This window comes from Tachyglossus aculeatus, chromosome 4 (genome assembly GCF_015852505.1).
Source record: "Tachyglossus aculeatus isolate mTacAcu1 chromosome 4, mTacAcu1.pri, whole genome shotgun sequence".
In the NCBI taxonomy this organism is placed as follows: Eukaryota; Metazoa; Chordata; class Mammalia; order Monotremata; family Tachyglossidae; genus Tachyglossus; species Tachyglossus aculeatus.
The window spans coordinates 56,537,255-56,558,567 of record NC_052069.1 but is presented as its reverse complement, the minus strand read 5'-3'; the positions used below and the strand labels follow the sequence as shown (position 1 = coordinate 56,558,567).

General features: G+C 40.8%; 1 protein-coding gene across 1 annotated transcript in view; it reads left to right on the top strand.

Moving 5' to 3' along the window:
• The window catches only part of OLFM3 (olfactomedin 3), a 212,147-nt gene that overhangs the window by 109,892 nt on the left and 80,942 nt on the right, over window positions 1–21,313 (top strand). The gene's annotated exons all lie outside the window — the stretch shown is intronic.

Genomic DNA, 21,313 nt, shown 5'->3' with positions numbered 1-21,313 from the left:
GTCCAACCCAATTTGCTTGTACCCATCACAGTGCTTAGTACAGTGCCAGGAACATAGGAAGCATTTAATACCATTACTATTATTGTTATTATCTAAGCACTTGGCTTTGCAGTCTTTAGAAATTTATATTCATCTTCCCCGCAGTCCCACAACAGTTATGGTTTAGAGGATAGAGCATGGATCCCCCCCTTCTTCTAGACTGTAAGCCCACTGTTGGGTAGGGACCGTCTCTATATGTTGCCAACTTGTACTTCCCAAGCACTTAGTACAGTGCTCTGCAAACAGTAAGTGCTCAATAAATACGATTGATTGATTGGACCTAGGAGTCAGAAGGACCTGAGTTCTAATCTCAGCTCTGTCACATGTCTGCTGGGTGACCTTGGGCAATTCACTTAACTTCTCTGTGCTTTAACTACCTCATCCGTAAACCAGGGATTGAGACTGTGAGCCCCCGGTGGGACAGGGACCATGTACAACCAGACTTACTTGTATCTACCTCAGCACTTAGGACAGTGCTTGGCACATAGTAAGCGCTTAACAACTACCATTATTAATTGTGTATGAATCTGTAGTTTATTTTAATGGTTGTCTTCCCCCTGAGATTGTAAGCTTCTTATGGGCAGGAAATATGTCTACTAACTCTTATATTGTAGTCTCCCAAGATCTTAGTATAGCACACTGCATGTGATAAGCATCCAAAAAATACTTTGGTTGGTTGAGAGACTGCAGAGGTGGAAGTTAGATCTGCTTCTTGTCTTTGGCAGGTTCACAGTCTAGGGTGGAAAAAACACAGGGCTGGGAGTCAGATAACACAGGTTCTAAATGCAGCTCCACTACTTGCCTGTTTGGGGATGTAGGACAAGTCACTTAACTTCTTTGTGCTTCAGTTAAATCCATTAAATGAGGGTTCAGTACCTATTCTAATACTTAGAATGTGAACCTCATGTTGGACCGATGTGTGTCACCTGATTATCTAATTTGTACCTCAGTGCTTAATACAGTGCTTGGTACATAGTAAGTGCTCAATAAATACCACAGTCATTGTTGTCATTATTACAAGTATTTGAGGTTTTGTACTACTCTAAGTTTTTGGAATTCAGAACTGTAATCTAAAATTGCCAGAATTAAGTTTTGAATATCTCAGAGTGCTGAGAGACCTGCAATATTTCTAATTGCAATAATGTGGCTTAGCAGTAGTTTTATGCCAGAGCACAACATTGAAATGTAATTCTCTATGCCTAAATCCAACCACCCTTCTCAATAAGGGAGTAAATTGCTCACTTTGGCTTTTGCAGAGGTCTGAATCAGAGAACCCATAAATGGAATTTTGTTTATCAGACTGAAAAACTGATAATTCAGTAGTCAAATATTGAGGCATACTCATAGACTATTCCATATAAAACCCTCATTATCTTCTGAACAAGCTTCGTGGACAGAATGTATTTCTACGTTTGTGCATAAGGAACCATGAAAGCTGTGCCTATTATGAATATAAGTAACTGCTGAACTATACATGAAAGACTGGGAATTGCAGAGAGTGAAAAGAAGTGATGCTTATTTAGGGAAAAAAAAATTCATCCTTCAAAATCCCTCAACCTCAGCTGTTCTTCCCTTTTTTATGAGTTTGGCATACTCCTTACCACAAATAATTTTGTGTTCAAGGAAAGAATGTATTAAGGGATTCCATCCACTCTTCAACCCTTTCTCCATTTCTTCTATTGAATTTTAAAGAACTCAAGATTGTTCTGAAGTGTGCATCCGAAATCACAGGATTTATCCAAAATGAAGAGAACACCGAAGTACATCAGAAGAAACAGAATTGTTACTTATTCTAAACAGAGTTTGGAGTGGTCTTAAGACAGTTCATGATGTTCTCAAACCTTTTCAAATTTTAAAGAACCCTTAGAAAAACAAGTTTTACAAATTAAAATTTAGTTTGTGCCAGCAAGGCAAATCATCTTTTCTCCCAGCTTATGGTTATTAGGAAGTTTTTCTAGTTGAATGCCCCTAATAGGATGTGAAGTCAGCCTGTCTTTTTTTTAAAGAACATTCTGCATTTAAAAGTTTTTAGAAGTGTGGAGAAAGAAAAGACTTTCTTCCTGTAATAAAGAGTCTCTAACATTGAGGCTTGAGCTTAGCACTGGAACAGCAAGGCACTAATTCCTTGTCTCTTAAAATTTGTTTTTGTAATATTTGAAGGATATTTTATTATCAGCCAGGGGTCTTAGGTCTCTGGCTCAAAGGATAACATCACATTCCTGTCCGGCAGGTACATAGAAGGATCATTTTTTATGTGCTGCTGCTGCTGATGATGGTATTTGTTAAGCGCTCACTCTGCGCCAAGCAGTGTTCTAAGCACTGGGGTAGATACAAGGTAATCAGGTTGTCCCACACGGGGCTCCCAGACTTAATACCCCTTGCAACTGAGGTCCAGAGAAGTTAAGTCACTTGCCCAAAGACACACAGCTGATAAGTGGCAGAGCTGGGATTAGAACCCATGACCTGTGACTCCCAAGCATGCTCTTTCCACTAAGCCATGCTGAGGAGTTGCAAGCCTTCACATGGTGAACCTCTCTCAGAGGGAGTAGTTATCTTAGTGAAGGGTGATTGTGAGAGGTCTTATATGTCTGCCGTTTCTAGTGCTTCTGGAGGCAGATTTGGGGTTAGACTCGGTCACCCGAATGAACTAAAACATGAAATACGATCATAGTTATTAATACTCCGTTGAACAATACACATGCCACACCTGAAATATTTAACACTTCTAATTAATAATTCATACAGACTTCCTTATAAGTGCATACTTGTCAAAGGCATGAATCACACTTCTTATAATTGGTGACTACCGTGACTGTCCCAAATTGAAACAGGTAATGTACCAATTTATCTAATGTCAACTGACATGTAATTTCCTCACATTCCATAATGCCAGTGGGACTCAGGGGACAGTGGACAGTGGCAACGGTTCATGAAATCATGATTTTACATTGGTAGCCCAGTGTATCATAAAGTTTATCGAAAGCTGCTACAAACCTTAAGTGCTGAAAATATTGTCAGTGAGGTACTCCCCTATAACACAAACTCAGTTCATGTCATTCGTTTTTCCATCCTTTAAAGATAAAGCATTCCACTCTACTTGATTCACTGTCATTCTTTTGTTTTCCTTTTTGGCTGGCATTCTTTCTGGTAGTTGTTTAGCACTTACTATGTACCAGGCACTGTAAAAAGCCCTGGGATAGATACAAGATTGGACCCAATCCTTCTTCCATATAGGGCTCACAGTCTTAATCCCCATTTTGCAGAAGAGGTAACTGAGGCACAGATAAATTAAGTGACTTGCCCAAAGTCATACAGCAGATAGGTAGTGGAACTGGATTAGAATTCAGGTCCTCTGACACTCAGACCCATGTTCTTTCTACTTATCCATACTGCTTCTAGACTGAGCCCGTTGTTGGGTAGGTACCATCTCTATATGTTGCCGACTTGTATTCATTCATTCATTCAATTGCAATTATTGAGCGCTTACTGTGTGCAGAGCTGTACTAAGCGCTTGGGAAATACAAGTTGGCAGCCTATAGAGACGGTCCCTACCCAACAATGGGCTCACAGTCTAGAAGGGGGAGACAGACAACAAAAAAAAAACATGTGGACAGGTGTCAAGTCATCAGAACAAATAGAAAGAAAGTTAGATGCACATCATTAAAAAAATAAATAGAATAGTAAATATGTACAAGTAGAGTAATTAATCTGTACAAATGTATATCCAGGTGCTGTGGGGAGGGGAAGGAGGTAGGGCGTGGGGGGATGGGGAGGGGGAGAGGAAAAAGGGGGCTCAGTCTGGGAAAGCATCATCATCAATCATATTTATTGAGCACTTACTATGTGCAGAGCACTGTACTAAGCGCTTGGGAAGTACAAATTGGCAACATATAGAGACAGTCCCTACCCAACAGTGGGCTCACAGTCTAAAAGACTGCGAAGGCATCCTGGAGGAGGTGAGCTCTCAGTAGGGCTTTGAAGGGAGGAAGAGAGCTAGCTTGGCGGATGTGTGGAGGAAGGACATTCGAGGCCAGGGAAAGGATGTGGGCCGGGGGTCGACGGCGGGACAGGCGAGAACGAGGCACAGTGAGGAGGTTAGCGGCAGAGGAGCGGAGGGTTCAGGCTGGGCTGGAGAAGGAGAGAAGGGAGGTGAGGTAGGAGGGACAAGGTCATGGAGAGCCTTGTGCTTAGTACAGTGCTCTGCACACAGTAAGCTCTCAATAAATACGATTGAATGAATGACTGGTTCTCTAATTTACTTATAGTCATTGTGCTCCTACCTTGTGAGAGTACAATAAAAGTAGAAGTTATGACCCTTGCAGTTGAGAAGCATACACCGTAGTGGGAGATACAGAGTGCAGCCTGGCCTAGTGGAAAAGATACAGCCTGAGAGTCAGCAGAGGTGGAAGGAGTCAGGGAGACAAAGGACCTAGGTTCTAATCCTGGCTCTGACACTCGTCTGCTGTGTGACCTTGGGCAACACCCTTAACTTTTCTGGGCTTCAGTTTCCTCAACTGTGAAACAGGGCTTCTGGATCTGTTTCCCACCTACTCAGACTGTGAGCCCTTGTGGGACAAGAAATATGTCCGGCCTGCTTAACTTGTCTCTACACCAGTGGTTAGTATGGTATTTTGCTGATAGTAGGCACTTTATTAAACACCAAAAATACCATAATTATTAATAGATCCAGGCAAACATAAATAATGTGTATTTACAACTCAAAACAAAGGCGTGCAAATAAATAGACATTATACTGTGGTTACCTTGTATCCTCCCCAGTGCTTAGAACAGTGCTTGGCACATACTAAGTGCTTAACAAATGCCATTATTATTATTATTATTATTATTATTATTATTATTATTATTAACACCTATCTGCTTGCTTTGTTTTTTTGTCTGTCTCCCCCCTTCTAGACTGTGAGCCCATTGTTGGGTAGCGACTGTCTCTATATATTGCCGATTTGTACTTCCCAAGCGCTTAGTACAGTGATCTGCACACAGTAAGCGCTCAATAAATACGATTGAATGAATGAATGAATGAATATATACTATATAGTAGAGTGTGTTTATATACATAGTATACACATATATGTATATATCTGTGTATACATATGTGCAAATGTGTGTGAATACACACAGACACGTGTGTGCGTGTGCACACAGTCCAAGGGAAGTCCCCCACATTAGCACCAGAAGGGGTGGCATTTGGTAATGTCAGCTTTTATTGGAGGATGGAGAGGGGAAGAAAGAGGGGTAGGGGAAAACAATTAGAGAACCCACTCCCATATGCTTGTTCTCTTCCTCCTGCTCCATCACTGCCTCCACTAACCTCTGCTGTTCCCAACCTGGCACCTGTGGGGACCCACAAGAAGTAGCTGCAGATCTTAGCACAGCAACCCAACTTATCCCTGCCCCTGTGTGTGCTCTTCCAGAACTTTATGGCAATGTTTGGATTGTAGGACATGGGCCTACCGACCTGGAGGCTGCTTTGGATGCCCACATGAGTGGAAGCCAAGTAGTCTCCTTCTTTTCCAGGGTTGCATAGCCCACTTAGTACCCCTACATCTCACTGCAGGTCAGCTGCATGAGCGAGGGAGGTCAGAAGATTGGTGAGAATAGGTTGAGTTTACCCTGCCATGCCATCTTGAAGCAGCATGGCTCAGTGGAAAGAGCACGGGCTTTGGAGTCAGAGATCATGGGTTCAAATCCCAGCTCTGCCAATTGTCAGCTGTGTGACTTTGATCAAGTCACTTAACTTCTCTGTGCCTCAGTTACCTCATCTGTAAAATGAGGATTGACTGTGAACCGCTGTGGGACAACCTCATCACCTTGTAACCTCCCCAGCGCTTAGAACAGTGCTTTGCACATAGTAACTGCTTAATAAATGCCATTATTATTATTAGTAGTAGTAGTAGTAGTAGTAGTAGTCGTAGTAGTAGTAGTATCTTGGCCATCCTCTTGGCTCCCTCACCCCCACATCTTTTGAGCAGCCAAGGGAGGCAGGGCGGTTGAAATTTCTTCTTGTCTGGCTCTCTGCAGTGCTTTCTGCCAAAGAGGCAGAGCTCATGGCACTGCCTTTGGAGTACAGCGATGGGTGCCTATCCTCAAGAGCCATATATGATTCCAAGAAGAGTCTTAGTTGTCTCACGAGCCATAGGTTCTCAGTCCTTGGGCTAGAGAAATCCTGGGCAGATTGTTTAATTTCAATGCTATGGGCGTGGACTTCCTTCTCTAGCAAAAGATGTCTAGAAGAGTTGGAGGGCAGTTCAAACTCTTGTGGAAACACCAACAGAGTAGTAATGGGTTTTATTTAGCAGTAGTAATAATGTTTAATGCTTATTGGGTGCACAGCAGTGTACTCAGCTCTGGAAAAGAATAATAATTATAATTATGATGGTATTTATTAAGCACTTACTATGTGCAAAGCACTGTTCTAAGCGCTGGACACAGGTGGTCTCAAGAGGCACATGGCTCATGGCACATTTTATGCATAAAACCGGGAATTTAATTTTACTATGTGATGGCAATTTGAAAATTCCACCCCTGGAAAACACTGTAGATATTGGATCCATACAATCTATGGAGTGAAGGGGTGGATGCTAGATTGCAGAGGTCAATGAGAGACTTAGAAGAGAGGAAGTAGAGCCCAGCAACGAAGACATTTTGCTTGATAAGCTTGGAAAGGAATGTTAGGAGGAAATGGAGCGATAACTGGAGGGCACCATGGAGTCACTGAAGAGTTGCTTCAGGATAGGCAAAAGAGCGTGTTCTAAGTGTCACTCCCATTCAATGAGCTTACAAATTATTCCCTTTAAAGAAACACAATATCTCTAGTGAGTTTGGCAATTCAAAAGTGTATAGGGCTGCTTTCCAATATGCTACTTCATGAGACAGAATTAAGGAGAAAAGTTTATGTGTTCAGATTTTATTTAGCCAACAGAGAAATTGGCTAAAGAATTTTATTCTTCGATGGTTCCTACTCTTCTGCGGGGAAAGCAAGTGAAAGTAAAATATTTAGATGATAGTGCAGCAAAACAGATGGCAATTCTGAAAGTGTAATGTGTGAGTGTCTACAACTGTCAGCTGTTAGTTTCTAAACTCAGATTCCCTGGGAAGATGAGAATAATTTCTGAGGTTTTTAGCAGACTCATTCCTAGTGTTATGAATGTGACTGGAGAGTCTAGGTGTTGATTTTTCAGAGTGCGTACATATTTTAAGATTGTAAAAAGTAAAGACAATTCTATACTTGTCAATTACCAAGGCAGACTTGGAAATATGTCCCTTAAAGCTAATATCAAGAATTTCTAATTCTGATCCATTAAATGAGAGATTGCAGGGCAAAGTAGGGCTATCCAAAGAGATATTACATGTCTTAGCCAAATCAAGGTAAAATGCTGGGTTTAGCATTCTCTAGTCATAAGACTTTATTGCATCAACATAAATTTAAATTACTATTAAGCTTAATGATTGCACCACAAAGACCATAAACGGTAGACATTACACTGAATCTCCCTAACATTTACACCCAAATGTAACTAATTAAACCTTGAACAATTTAACCCAGTTGATGCACAAGTAAATTAGGATCCCTGATTTCTAATTAACTCTGTAAGGGACTCTAGTGGTCAACACTACTGTATGAGCCTAATAAGCACACACATTGAGTAGACATCCTTGCAAAGTAACACAGTGCCACAGACACTTTTACCAACTGACTCTTCTCTCAACCGGTGTAGCTTTAATAATGAGAATGATGAAGTGTTTTAAACATGGTACTCCTTATTTTTCTCCATCCCTTCACCCGTTTTCTATAGCTTTGGGTTCATGATGTTTTGAAAGGCTTCTGGAATCCATGCCCAATGAAAACTGATTTTTGTGGCAGAGTTTGGATCAGTGCATTTGTTCTACCCCCAGAATGGGCCCTGAATTATTAGCTTCAGAATCTGAGCAACTCGGTTGGAAAAGAGATGTAGGTATGGACAGGCTTTTTGGTTGGAAAGGAAATGGGGCTGGTAGGCACAGGGTTCTAATCACAGTTAAGCTGACAGCCTATTGTTAGCATAGACAAATCACTTAATGTTTCTGTGCCTGTTTCCTCATCTACAAAATAGGCAAACCGTTACCTGCTTCTCCCTAAATCAAAGGGATTTACACAAAATGAATGCCCTCCCTCCACAAATCCACCAAGCTAGCTCTCTTCCTCCCTTCAAAGCCCTACTGAGAGATCACCTCCTCCAGAAGGCCTTCTGAGACTGAGCCCCCTTTTTCCTCTTCTCCTCCCCATCCCCCCCACCCTACTTCTTTCCCCTCCCCTCAGCACTTGTGTATGTTTGTACAGATTTACTACTCTATTTCACTTGTACATATTTACTATTCTATTTATTTTTTAATGATGTGCATATAGCTATAATTCTATTTGTTCTGACGATTTTGACACCTGTCTACAAATTTTATTTTGTTGTCTTTCTCCCCCTTCTAGACTGTGAGCCTGTTGTGGGGTAGGGAATGAATTGAATGAAAAATGAGGAACTCTTCAAATTCAGGGGACTCATAGTACTAAGTCATTTGATAGTGGACTACTAGTCATTTGATAGTAAAGTACTAGCAGTACAAGGAAGATATTTTGAATGTCTCCCTCTATCTGAGTGTTTGTTCCTCTGATGACTGTGGACATTTATTGATTATAGACTCATCAAATCCCCCTTAAACAAAGGGGAGGTGATTCTGTACCCTTGTGCTCCTGAAGGGGAAAAAGAATGATCAGCAATGGTGATGATGAAATATGAGCACCTTCAAAAAGGAAAAATATATGAATAAAAATGCTGAAATAAATAATCACTTTCCTATATGATATAGAAAAGTTCCCTGACAAGTGCTAAGGAAATGAATTATAAGCAGGCAGTGGAGTGCAGTGCATAGAGGAAAAATTATGAATAAAACCCCACAGGAATTCCATATAGTAACATGAAAAGTTTCCCCCATAATTTACCTTTCTAACCCAATATTTATATAATTTGGGCACATAAATGTGGCAATTTCTGAGAAATCAAAAGGCAATTTCTGAGAAATCAAAAGGCATTTTCTGAGAAATCAAAAGGCAGGGAAAAAGTGACTCAGAATACCCCCTCAAATCACAAAGCATTTAAATTTAGAGTTTGATGTTGTCAATAGTACTCTGCACATAATAAATATGGATTGTTTGGTTGAAATAATTAATCATTAGAGAGAAGTGCTTTGTCCTGGAGAGGGATCAGGTCTGGCAGCCCTGGAGTTGGTCTCAACTCAGCCCTTGGGTCTTGGGGCTTAGCAAATTGGCCAGAGAAACATTATAGATTGGGGGGTAATCCTGATGCACTTTCAGTGGTAGTGGCTGGGGCTGAAAAACTAAAAACAGGTGTGGGAATCAAATTTTTCTCCCCCTTTGAGTGGCTAAATGCCTGCAGCTGGCATGGGGAGAAACTTCAGAAATATTGTTATTATTATATGCTTGATTGATTTGACTATGCACTGCACCCATTTTCCGTATCAGCCCCCTTGCAGTGAGTGCGGCCAGGCACAGGGACCAAACACAGAAGTGTGGATGATGCATGGAAAGCCATCACCATCACTACAAAACCACTTAAATACACACCTCCCTTGGTGGAAGGACACACATTTCCCCTCTTAACCATTGAGGTTGGTATGGGGTATGAGCATTACTAATACTCCTAGCAAGGGACCAGATTCATTCATTCATTCAATCATATTTATTGAGTGCTTACTGTGTGCAGAGCACTACACTAAGCACTTGGAAAGTACAATTCAGCAACGTATAGAGACAATCCCTACCCAACAATGGGCTCACAGTCTAGAAGGGGGAGACAGTAAGTTCACTAATGTATTTTCATAGATAAAATGAGGAAGGAATTCTCCCTAAGACACTCATGCTCCTGGATTGATCTATCAATAGAATTTACTGAGTGCTTACTGTGTGCAGAGCACTGTATTAAGCATTTGGAAGATTACAATAGAATTGGCAGATATGGTCTCTGTCCCAGTCCCTGTCCTCAAGGAGTTCACAATCTAGTAGGAGAGACAAAGTAAAGTAAATTATAGGTAGAGGAAGCAACCAAGTGTTAGGATATGAGAAGCAGCATGGCTCAGTGGAAAGAGAATGGGCTTTGGAGTCAGAGGTCATGTGTTCAAATCCCGGCTCCACCAATTGTCAGCTGTGTGATTTTAGGCAAGTCATTTAACTTCTCTGTACTTCAGTTACCTCATCTGTAAAATGGTGATTAAGACTGTGAGCCCCACATGGGACAACCTAATCACCTTGTATCCCCCCAGTACTTAGAACAGTGCTTTACACATAGTAAGCACTTAATGAATACCATTATTATTATTATTATTATATGTACATAAGTGCTGTGGGGAGAGGGGGTAGGGTGTGTACTTAAGTGTTTAGTGGTTATGGACCCAAGTGCATAAGGGACACCGTAGGTAGGGAAAATAGGGTGGGAGGAGGAGAGGTTAGTCAGGGAAGGCTTCTGGAGACTTCTTCACCACCTTAAACCTCACCATGCCTGATTACAATATACAACCAATAACTCAACCCAGTTCTTAAATGCCTTGACTTCCACATGTCCCCTCAATCCTCTCTCTCTAATCAGCTGATCCCTGTCACTCTCTCCCAACACCCCCTAATCACCTTCCTCCCATGCTTCCCCCACCCCCCAACTTTGTTCCACCAAACTCCTCCCCGCTGCTCATGTTGTGCCCCTCTTCTGTCCCATCCTTGTTCTTCTTTCCTGGCACCATTCTGCATCAACCTCCTGCCATGCTTGTACATTTGGGTTTTAATCCCAGTTCCACCATTGGCTGCTTTGTGACCTTGAGCAAGTCACTTCACTGCTCTGCACCTCAGTTACCTCATCTGCAAATGCACTCTTGTACGTATTTACTATTCTATTAATTTTGTTAATGATGTGCATTTAGCTTTAATTCTATTTGTTCTGGCGACTTGACACCTGTCCACATGTTTTGTTTTGTTGTCTGTCTCCCCCTTCTAGACTGTGAGCCCGTTGTTGGGTAGGGACCGTCTCTATATGTTGCCAACTTGTACTTCCCAAGTGCTTAGTACAGTGCTTTGCACACAGTAAGTGCTCAATAAATATGATTGATTGAATGAATGAATGATGGCCCCCACCAGCTCATTCTCATCCAACTCTTCTCTACCCCTGAAGCTGTCACCTCACCTGGTTCTTGCTCCCCAGTCTCAGCCAACTGTGACCTGTGAAAGACTAATGATAATAACAGTCATATTGGTTAAGTACTTACTAAGTGCTGTGGTAGGTGCAAAATAATCAGGTCCCATATGGAACTCCTGGTCCACTAGGGGAAAGATTCCCCTTCACTCTTGAAATAGTCCTGACCCAGTCACTGCTCCTCCTCACCATTACTAAAACCTGTTTCTCCTCAAATGGCACTGTAAACTCTTTGTGGGCAAGATTGCAGCTCTCAACCCTACTGTATTAAACTTTCCCGACATCTTTGTATAGTGCTCTGCATAGGGTAAGTGCTTAAAATATATGATTGATTGACTGAGATGTGATTTTAGTAGAGCTTTGAAGATGAGAGTGGTGGTCTCAGATATGAATGGGGAGGTAGTCCAATCATTCATTCATTCAATTGTATTTATTGAGCACTTATTGGGTGCAAAAAAGTGTACGAAGTGCTTGGAAGAGTATAATATAACAATGAACAGATACAATTCCCTGCCCATAATGAGTTTACAGTCTAGAGATGACCTTACAGTCTAGATCAATCAATCAACTGTATTTATTGAGCACTTACTGTGTGCAGAATAATGATTGTGGTATTTAAGAGCTGTACTAAGCCCTGGGGTGGATAGAAGCCAATCAAGGTGGACACAGTCCCTGTTCCATGTGGGGCTTACAGTCTCAATCCCCATTTTGCAGGTGAGGTAACTGAGGTGCAGAGCAGTGAAGTGACTTGCCCAAGGTCACAAAGTAGCCAGTGGTGGAACTGGAATTAGAACCCAAAGCCTTCTGACTTCCAGGACCCTGCTCTATCCACTATGCCACGCTTCTCCAAATACTGTACTAAGTGCTTGAAAGAATATAACAGTTGCTAGTCACATTCCCTGCCCACAATGTTCTCACAGTCTTAGAGGGGTAGATAGACATTAATATAAATAATTACAGATATGTACATTAGTGCTGAGGGGTTGAGGAAGGGGTTGAATAAAGGGAGCAAATCAAGAAAATACAGAAGGGAGTGGGAAAAGAAGAAATGAAGGCTTAGTCACAGAAGGCCTCCTGGAGATGTGCCTTCAAGAAGGCTTTGAAAGTGGAGAGAATAATTGTCTGGCATTCCAGGCCAGGGGCGGACTGTGGGGAAGAGGTCAGCAGAGAGATAAATGAGATTGAGGCACAGTGAGTACGTTTGAATTAGAGGAGCAAAGTATGCAGACTGGGGTCTAATAGGAGAGCTGCGAGGTAAGGTAGAAAGGGGAAAGGGGATTGAGTGTTTTAAAACCAATGGTAGGGACTTTCTGTTTGATGAGGAGGTGGATGGGCAACCACTAGACGTTTTTGAGGAGTGGGGAAACATGGACTGAATGTTTTTGTAGAAAAATGATCCAGGCAACAGAGTGAAATGTGGACTGGAGTGGGGAGAGACAGGAGGCAAGGAGATCGGCAAGGAGGCTGATACAGTAATCAAAGGATGATAGGATAAATTCCACACTAGAGGGAGGATGTGAACAAGGGCTTGAAAGTGAGAAAGATGAGAGTGTGACACAATACATAGCTTGGTTTTAGAGTTGTAGTGGGAAAGGAGCAGGGATAGATGGCAAGAATAGAGAAATAATGGGTTCTAATCTCAGCCCCACCATTTGTCTGCTATATAACCTTGGACAAGTCACTTAATGTTTCTGTGCCTCTGTTATCTCATCTGTACAGTGGTGGTTAATACTGTCAGCCATATGTGGGACATAGACTGTATAATAATGATCTTATTTGTTAAGCACTTACTATGTGCCAAGCACTGTTCTAAGCGATAGGGAAGATACTGGGTAATCAGGTTGTCCCACTTGGGGCTCACAGTCTTCACCCCCATTTTACAGATGAGGTAACTGAGGCACAGAGAAGTTAAGTGACTTGCCAAAGTCACACAGTTTACAAGTGGCAGAGCTGGGATTAGTATCCACAACCCCTGACTCCCAAGTCCAGGCTCTTTCCACTTAGCCACGCTTGTTCTCTACCCAACTTGATTATCTTGATTATCATGCCTGGCACATAGTAAATGCTTAATAAATACCATACCATAATAATAATAACAATAATAATAATTTTAATATTTGTTAAGCACTTACTTTGTGCCAAACACTGTTCTAAGTGCTGGGGGAGATACAAGGTAATCAGGTTGTCCCATATTGGGCTCACAGTCTTAATCCCCATTTTCTAGATGAGGTAACTGAAGCACAGAGAAGTTAAGTGACTTGCCCAAAGTCACACAGCTGATAAGTGGCAGAGCTGGGATTAGAACTCATGATCTCTGGCTTCCAAGCCCATGCTCTTTCATTGAGCCACGCTGCTTCTCAAAAATGCTGATTGAGTCATTGATTCATTCAATCGTATTTATTGAGCACTTACCGTGTGCAGAGCACTGTACTAAGCGCTTGGGAAATACAAGTACAAGTCATAACCAATGGTGAAAGTGTCTGTTTTTTGTGGAGATGGTTGGGCAACCATTATTGTTGTCTATCTAGGAACCATCTTTTCAAAATCAAACAACACTGCTACTCCCCACTTGGAAGCTGGTAGGGTAATTAAAATAATCTTTCAGAAAAGTTTGAAGTCTTATCACAGCTCCAGGAATCCCACAGACTCTTTACTCTGATTCCTTTGACTACATATTCTAGATGGTCCAGTGCATATTGCATATCCTCTCAATATCTGTCACTCATGGTCACCAGAAATTAACTGGTGAAAAGACAGCCTCTGTTTATGAATGTCTAAACTGTCCGCTCTTTGTGGTCAGGGAATGGGTCTACCAACTCTGTTATATTGTTACATATTTTATTCTCCTAAGTGCTTAATACAGTGCTCTGAACACCGTAAGTGCTCAAATAATACAACTGATTTGTTGGATTGAATGTCAAGGTTCCTGTTTTGCTTTAAAAATTATGTAAAACTGTGAGAAACCTAAAATCATGGCATCTTTTAAAATTTACATCTCCATGGTGTTTTGAAATACATTAATATGAATTACAGTAAATACATGGAGAGCACAACCTGACCTACTCAAGAATTTGGATGTATTCATTTTCTGCCCCAACAAAAGGGTCATTTATGTAAATTGGTACTGCAGTTTTGAGTAAATTGATTTATCTTTGTTTAGAAAATAGTTGGTATTCAACTAGAAGCAATTTTCTGACAGTTTCTTAAATCAGGACATTGAACACTTACCTTGTATTTGAATATCACTGCAAGTCTATACCTGAGAGAATATTGGAAATCACTTATGGGCTGGAGGTCATCTTGGCTTATATGTGCTTTATACACTAACTAGTGCCTTTCTGATATTCAGTTTGAATGCAGAAATGTTGTGATTTGCTTCCCAAAGAAGCTTTACAATGGACTTAAAAATTAATTTTTAATTTTTAATTTCCCCAGCCTAGAGGGTTTATTTTGAAATGCTGATCCTCTACATTTATTAGATCTTGCCTTGGTTAATCCTAAATTTATTTTTTCATTGATAACTCAAAGAATAGTTTTTACCCCTGACTCTGAGGTATTTCCTGTCTAGTGAATTTGCAACAGATGGCTGCATTTACTGTATCAGGGGCAGAGAGCCACAATCCACAGAAGCAACAGCTGATAGCAGTAATGGTGCAATAGTAATGGAGCCTTGCTGTAATAGTCAATGGCAGGAATTTCTTTGAAAGCCGAACAAACTGGAAGATCCATGTGACTAATGTGGTGAACTTCTTCTGAAGGTACCTAAATCCCAATGCAGTGAAAGGATTTCCTGTGTAATGTAATATAAGACCTTAAATGGCCATGCTGCTTCTCAGCCTTATGTGGCTCACAGTCTGAGAAGGCAGGAAACACAGGGTTTTACATTTACCAAGTCTATTGTACTTTATTTTCCTAAGCCTTAGTGCAGTGTTTTGCCCACAGTAAGTGTTGAATAAATCACATTTATTGTTTTCAATTGTCTCCAGAAAAACAGATTCGATTAATTCAATTCCAAATCTAGCATATGATAATTTTCATGCTCAGGAAATTTTCTACCAGGTCGATAGGGTTCAAGGCAATTAGCACGGACAAAATTGTGCTATAATAATCTATCGTGATTCCTTCATACTTATTGTTAGATGGGTACTAACAACCCCATCTAAGAAAAATAAGTTAAAGGAAAGCAGAAAAGGGAACCAATGAACAGTGCATAATGTACTTAGAAAATTATTTACCCCGAAGGGTATCTGTAAGGAATAAGTTACAGGAATGAATGTTAGACAATTAAATTAAACAAATAATATTTGAAAATTTGCAAAGGTTTCTGGATAATGATCAAACACTGTACCCTTGTTTATTTAACTTGCTAAATGCCTCATTTAACACCAATCTGTTACTTAAACCAATAATTTGCTGGTCAAATATATGCTTCATATAAGCATATGGAGAAGTTGGTACGTGTATTTAACCTGGACCACACCCTCACCAATCCACCAAGCATCCATCTGTGATTATCCATTTTCAAGAGCTGAATTGTTGTTAGAGACCTGGTAGCTCCAAATCTGAACCCATTCTTAAATCTCACTGCCAGCATGCCTGTGAGTGTGACATTTACTCTTTGGCTTTCCCCCCACAAGATATAGCAATGAGGCATTATTGCCAATGGAAACTAGAATTTGATGAATTGTTTCAACCAGGAGGAGCTGTGGTGCACAACTTGTTACGTTCTTGTCTCCAACTCAAGCATCAGTTGTCATTCAGCTAGCGGCAGCACTAACTTGGAATGCCTGGCCAAGCAGGTAGGCATTGGTATTAAAAAAAAAAAAAAGAACTGACTGACAGGAGGAAAATATTGAGGATAAATTATCAGTTTGAGGGGAAAAAAACATATATTTCAGTTTGACTGGTCAAATGGATGTTGGCTTAGGGATGGTGCCATGTAAAAATAACTGGAAACAATTGCAGTTACCAAAGTGCAATTACAGCAGGATTTTTAAAGGGAATTGTTTCCCTCCAATTAATTGTCCTAAGTGCTTATTTTGTACAGACCACTGTACTAAGTGGTTGGGAGAATACAGTAGAGTTACAAATCCCTGACCCCAAGGAGCCCACAATCTTTCTGGGTAAACAGACGTTACAATTAATCAATCAGTAGGTCTGCTGTATATAATGGTCTAGAAATTAAGATAATAGGATTTTTTTTCATTTTCCCTGACCAACATTTCTTCACTCCCAACACAAAAATTTGATGCCTCTCAAGTGTGATTTAATTTCCTATAGAAGACGGGTTCTGAACTGTTATGTGGGACAACAAGAAAAAAAGGTCCTCATTTACAAATAAAGCACAATTTTTTCTTCCTGAGATGAAAAACGAGTAAAATAGGGGCAGAGTGTGAGAGGAGAATGAGGGAAATTAAAGCAAATCCTGATGAGCATTCTGAGACCATTTAGGAAGCATTCACTCTTGCCAAATGAGATAAAAGTTCACAAAGAACCTATGAAAGTTTATAAGTGTATCATTTATAATATCATATCATCAAGAAAGCTTTTTTTATCCTGGATCATGCTTGCATACCAAACAATATACATATATATTATATCTCAATCAATGAGGCTTTTGTTTTTCCTTAGGATCCATGATAGTTCAACTACAGTGCTTTTTTTTCCCCCTTTGGAAATGAGGGCATTTTCTGTAAAACATATAATAATAATAATGACATTTATTAAGCACTTACTACGTGCAAAGCACTGTTCTAGTGCTGGGGAGTTTACAAGGTGATCAGGTTGTCCCACGCGGGGCTCACAGTCTTAATCTCCATTTTACAGATGAGGTAACTGAGGCCCAGAGAAGTTAAGTGACTTGCCCAAAGTCACACAGCCGACAAGTTGCGGAGCTGGGATTTGAACCCTTGACCTCTGACTCCAAAGCCCGGGCTCTTTCCACTGAGCCATGCTGCTTTGGTACTCTTCAAACCTGAATTATTTCTTAACAAGTGTACACTATATAGTCTAGGAAATTTTAAACTCTCATACTTATCTATAATACTATTGCTATTCAAACTTTATTCATATAAACCCAATCTCTCTCTCTCTCTCTCTCTTTCTCTCTCTCTCTCTCTCTCTCTCACACACACACACACACACACACACACACACTTTTTTTTTCAAAATGATGTGGTGACATCTTATACTTGCATTCAAGTGTGGTTTAAAAGTCTGACTTTAGTCCTTAAAAAGACTAGATTTGGACATAATAGTAATTAAAGTAATTAAAATAATAAAAGTGACTTGGTAAAAGAAGTTCTGTTTTCAATATAATAGCTGTCATATTACAGAAATGAAATTAGAAGCAAATATACTAAGGAAAAGAATAAAGCCATCAAATTGCCTAAATTCATATTGTCATTGTTGACTGAGGAATGACAAATTTAGTATACTTAATGAGTAAAAATTGAAACATCATTTTGTTATCTTGCTTTCAAAGGCATGACTCTAACGAATCAAATTAATAGAATGTGTAAATCCTTCTGATCAAAAAAAAGATTAACAGATCGTACCATCACACAGTATGAAAAATAAAGGTATATACATCTCCATTTTAGAAAATTGAATTGTGCTAGGTGAGGGAGCAATATATTTTACAGTTGAGAAAACGGCATCATAGCTGGCAAGTGCTGAGAAACAGTGGATGAAATGGCCATTCAGAAGAATGTTGTAATCATCAGCAGTAGATACCAAGCCTATAGTTTAATAGAGCAGCATGAAAAGCATGGCATTTCATGGACTTTGATATTTAGGGTCATTTCTAATTAGGTGCAGAAGGGGAATCCTTCATTTTTGAAGTTATGCTACTGATAGTAGTGTCCTACTCATCTGTGCAAGTGGCTGAAAAGACTGATGCATTCCCTGCTACATTGTTTCCATTTAAAGATAGATCCTTAGTGCATTAGTTTTCTTCTAGATCTGTGTCTGTCTCCAAGCCTGCTTTTTGGTAACCTAATTTTCAAAAAATGTTTGCTCACAAAGCCCTCTTTATCCTAATAGCTGCCTTCATGGAAGTCCACTCCTATTGTGCATTATTTGGGACTGTTTTTGACTATATTTCTTTGAATAATTTAGACTAATTTGCCTTACATGGGCCCCCTTCTAGTTCAGTGTTCTGAGCATTGTTTCATTGCTGGTAAACTGAGTGCATTCCAGGATCTCATTAATGGTAATCTTAGAAACAAATTATGTGATGGTGAGATAATATTCGTAATATTCAGAAATTTTAAAAAAAAGTCTTTTAATGGTCTGTACATTTTCTGAAGGAATGTACTAGGAATGTGTAGTACAAACTATTCTTGTGGAACCCAGAATCAGGCAGCAGGACAGCAAGTAGGAAATACCCTTCTCTATTTCCTTTCTTTCTGCCTCATGTCTCTACACTGATCCACTGATCCACTGTGAGCCCACTGTTGGGTAGGGACTGTCTCTATATGTTGCCAACTTGTACTTCCCAAGCGCTTAGTACAGTGCTCTGCACACAGTAAGTGCTCAATAAATACAATTGATTGTTGCAGACTAGGAAATGTGACTTCTGGGGAATTATAATTTCCTTGCTCCATGTCTCCTTCTTCGAATGCCGTCAAGTCATAGTGACTCCATGGGCACACCCTCTTCATAAAGTCCCATCTTCTGTTATAAAGTCACTCCAGTACATATAACCATAGAGTTTTCTTGGTAAATATATGGAAGTGTTTTATACCATTGCCTTCTTCCACTCAGTAAAAACTTGAGTCTCTGCCATTGCCTCTGTTCAACGTTATGGTCACTTTCTCATCCGCCTTTGAGCCTTTCTCATGCCGCTGCCACCCAGCACAGGTGAATTGACTTGGAAGTTTCGGCTTAGACCTTTCCATTATGGATAACTCTATATGACATAGCTCTAAGCTTCATCAGATTATGCAAACACTCATACCACGCTAAGGTGTCGCTTCACTGGAGAGACCATGCCTCTACATATCTTTAAATTGTTTGATTTTCCCACATTTTGAGTATATTTGATTAACATCTATGTTACTAAAACTGTCAATGATTTGTACATTGAAAGTGAGAGTCTCACTCAATGACAGTGCTTTAGACAACAGGAGGGCAGTCAGCAGGGTAAGCCATCTTACTTTCTCAGGTGTCTACTGACTGTCCTCTGCACACAGTAAGTGCTCAATAAATACGGCTGATTGATTGATTGATTGTCCTGGGACAGAAAAGAGGGCCCTGGGCAAGACCAAGGTCGCTAGTACCTGGCTTCCTTGCTGGTGTGTGATGCAGAGGGTAAGCCTCTGCTTTTACTACCCTACTCCTTCAATCTCCTCAAGTGTCACTTGCATGTAATGAACACTGTGTGCTAATTGGGAATTCATGCAATCAATCAGTATTATTTATCAAGGGCTTATTGTGTGCAGACCACAGCCTGGCTCAGTGGAAACAGCACGGGCTTTGGAGTCAGAGGTCATGGGTTCAAATCCCTGCTCCGCCAACTGTCAGCTGTGTGACTTTGGGGAAGTCACTTAACTTCTCTGTGCCTCAGTTACCTCATCTGTGAAATGGAGATTAAAACTGTGAGCACCCTGTGGGACAATCTGATCACCTTGTAACCTCCCCAGCACTTAGAATAGTGCTTTGCACATAGTAAGTGCTTACCAAATGCTATCATTATTGTTATTATTACTAAGCACTTGGGAAAGTGCAGTTTGAGGTTCGTTGAAGCACATAGGCTGGCCAAGTGTGAAGGCCTTGTTCCCCTCAAGTCAACCTAATCACTGTACCTTACTTCTAGCCTCCCTCATCTCTGCCCACTTGTTCATACTTTTCTTCCTGTCATGAATTTCCTTCCCTTTCACTTACACCAGAACACTGCTTGCCACATCTTCAAAGCCCTTTTTCAATCACACCAATCAAGAGAAGAAGCAGCATGACCTAGTGGATAGAGCACAGGCCTGAGAGTCAGAAGGACCTGTGTTCTAATCCTGGCTCTGCTACTTGTCTGCTGTGTGACCTTGGACAAGTGACTTCACTTCTCTGTGCCTCAGTTACCTCATCTGTAAAATTGGGATGAAGACTGTGAGCCCCATGTGGGACACTGACTGTGTTCAACTTGATTGGCTTGTATCTACCTCAGTGCTTAGTACAGTGCCTACAGGCTCACTGTGGGTAGGGAACATGTCTGCCAACTCTGCTGTAGTCTACCCTTCCAAGCCCCAGTATGGTAGTCTGCATATAGTAAGTGTTTAATATATACCAGTGTTGATGATGATGCATAATAATAATAATAATAATGATGGTATTTGTTAAGCACTTACTATGTGCAAAGCACTGTTCTAAGCGCTGAGGGGATACAAGGCAATCAGGTTGTCCCACGGGGGGCTCACAGCTTTAATCCCCATTTTACAGATGAGGTAATTGAGGCCCAGAGAAGTTAAGTGACTTGCCCAAAGTCACACAGCTCTTTCCACTGAGCCACGCTGCTTCTCTAAATTCTGGGGGGAGACAGGATGGCAAAAGAGAGGGAGCTAGGGAAAGGAAAGTTTAATCAGGGATGGCCTTTTAAGCTCATCGTGGGTAAGGAATGTGTCTACCAACTCTGTTGTATTGTACTCTCTCAGCATGCATTAAGCACTCCTGGCCCAGTGGAAAGAGTTTTTATACTCCACACCTTCAACATTCCCAAATCAATCAATCAATCAATCTATCGTATTTATTGAGCGCTTACTGTGTGCAGAGCACTGTACTAAGCGCTTGGGAAGTACAAGTTGAACAATTGGGTACCCCCTCCTCACAGAGGCATGTATTTAAATATATTTATTTTTAATTGCTACCTCTTCCGTGTCATTTAACTTAGTCCATGTCTTCCTTTTAGGTACTCACCACACCCCCACCACACTTGTGTACACATCCTTATGCTCTGTTGCTTCCCCTTGTCTTGTCTTATGCTGTCGAGTCAACTCTGACCCATAGCGACACCATAGACACATGTCTCTCAGGATGCCCCA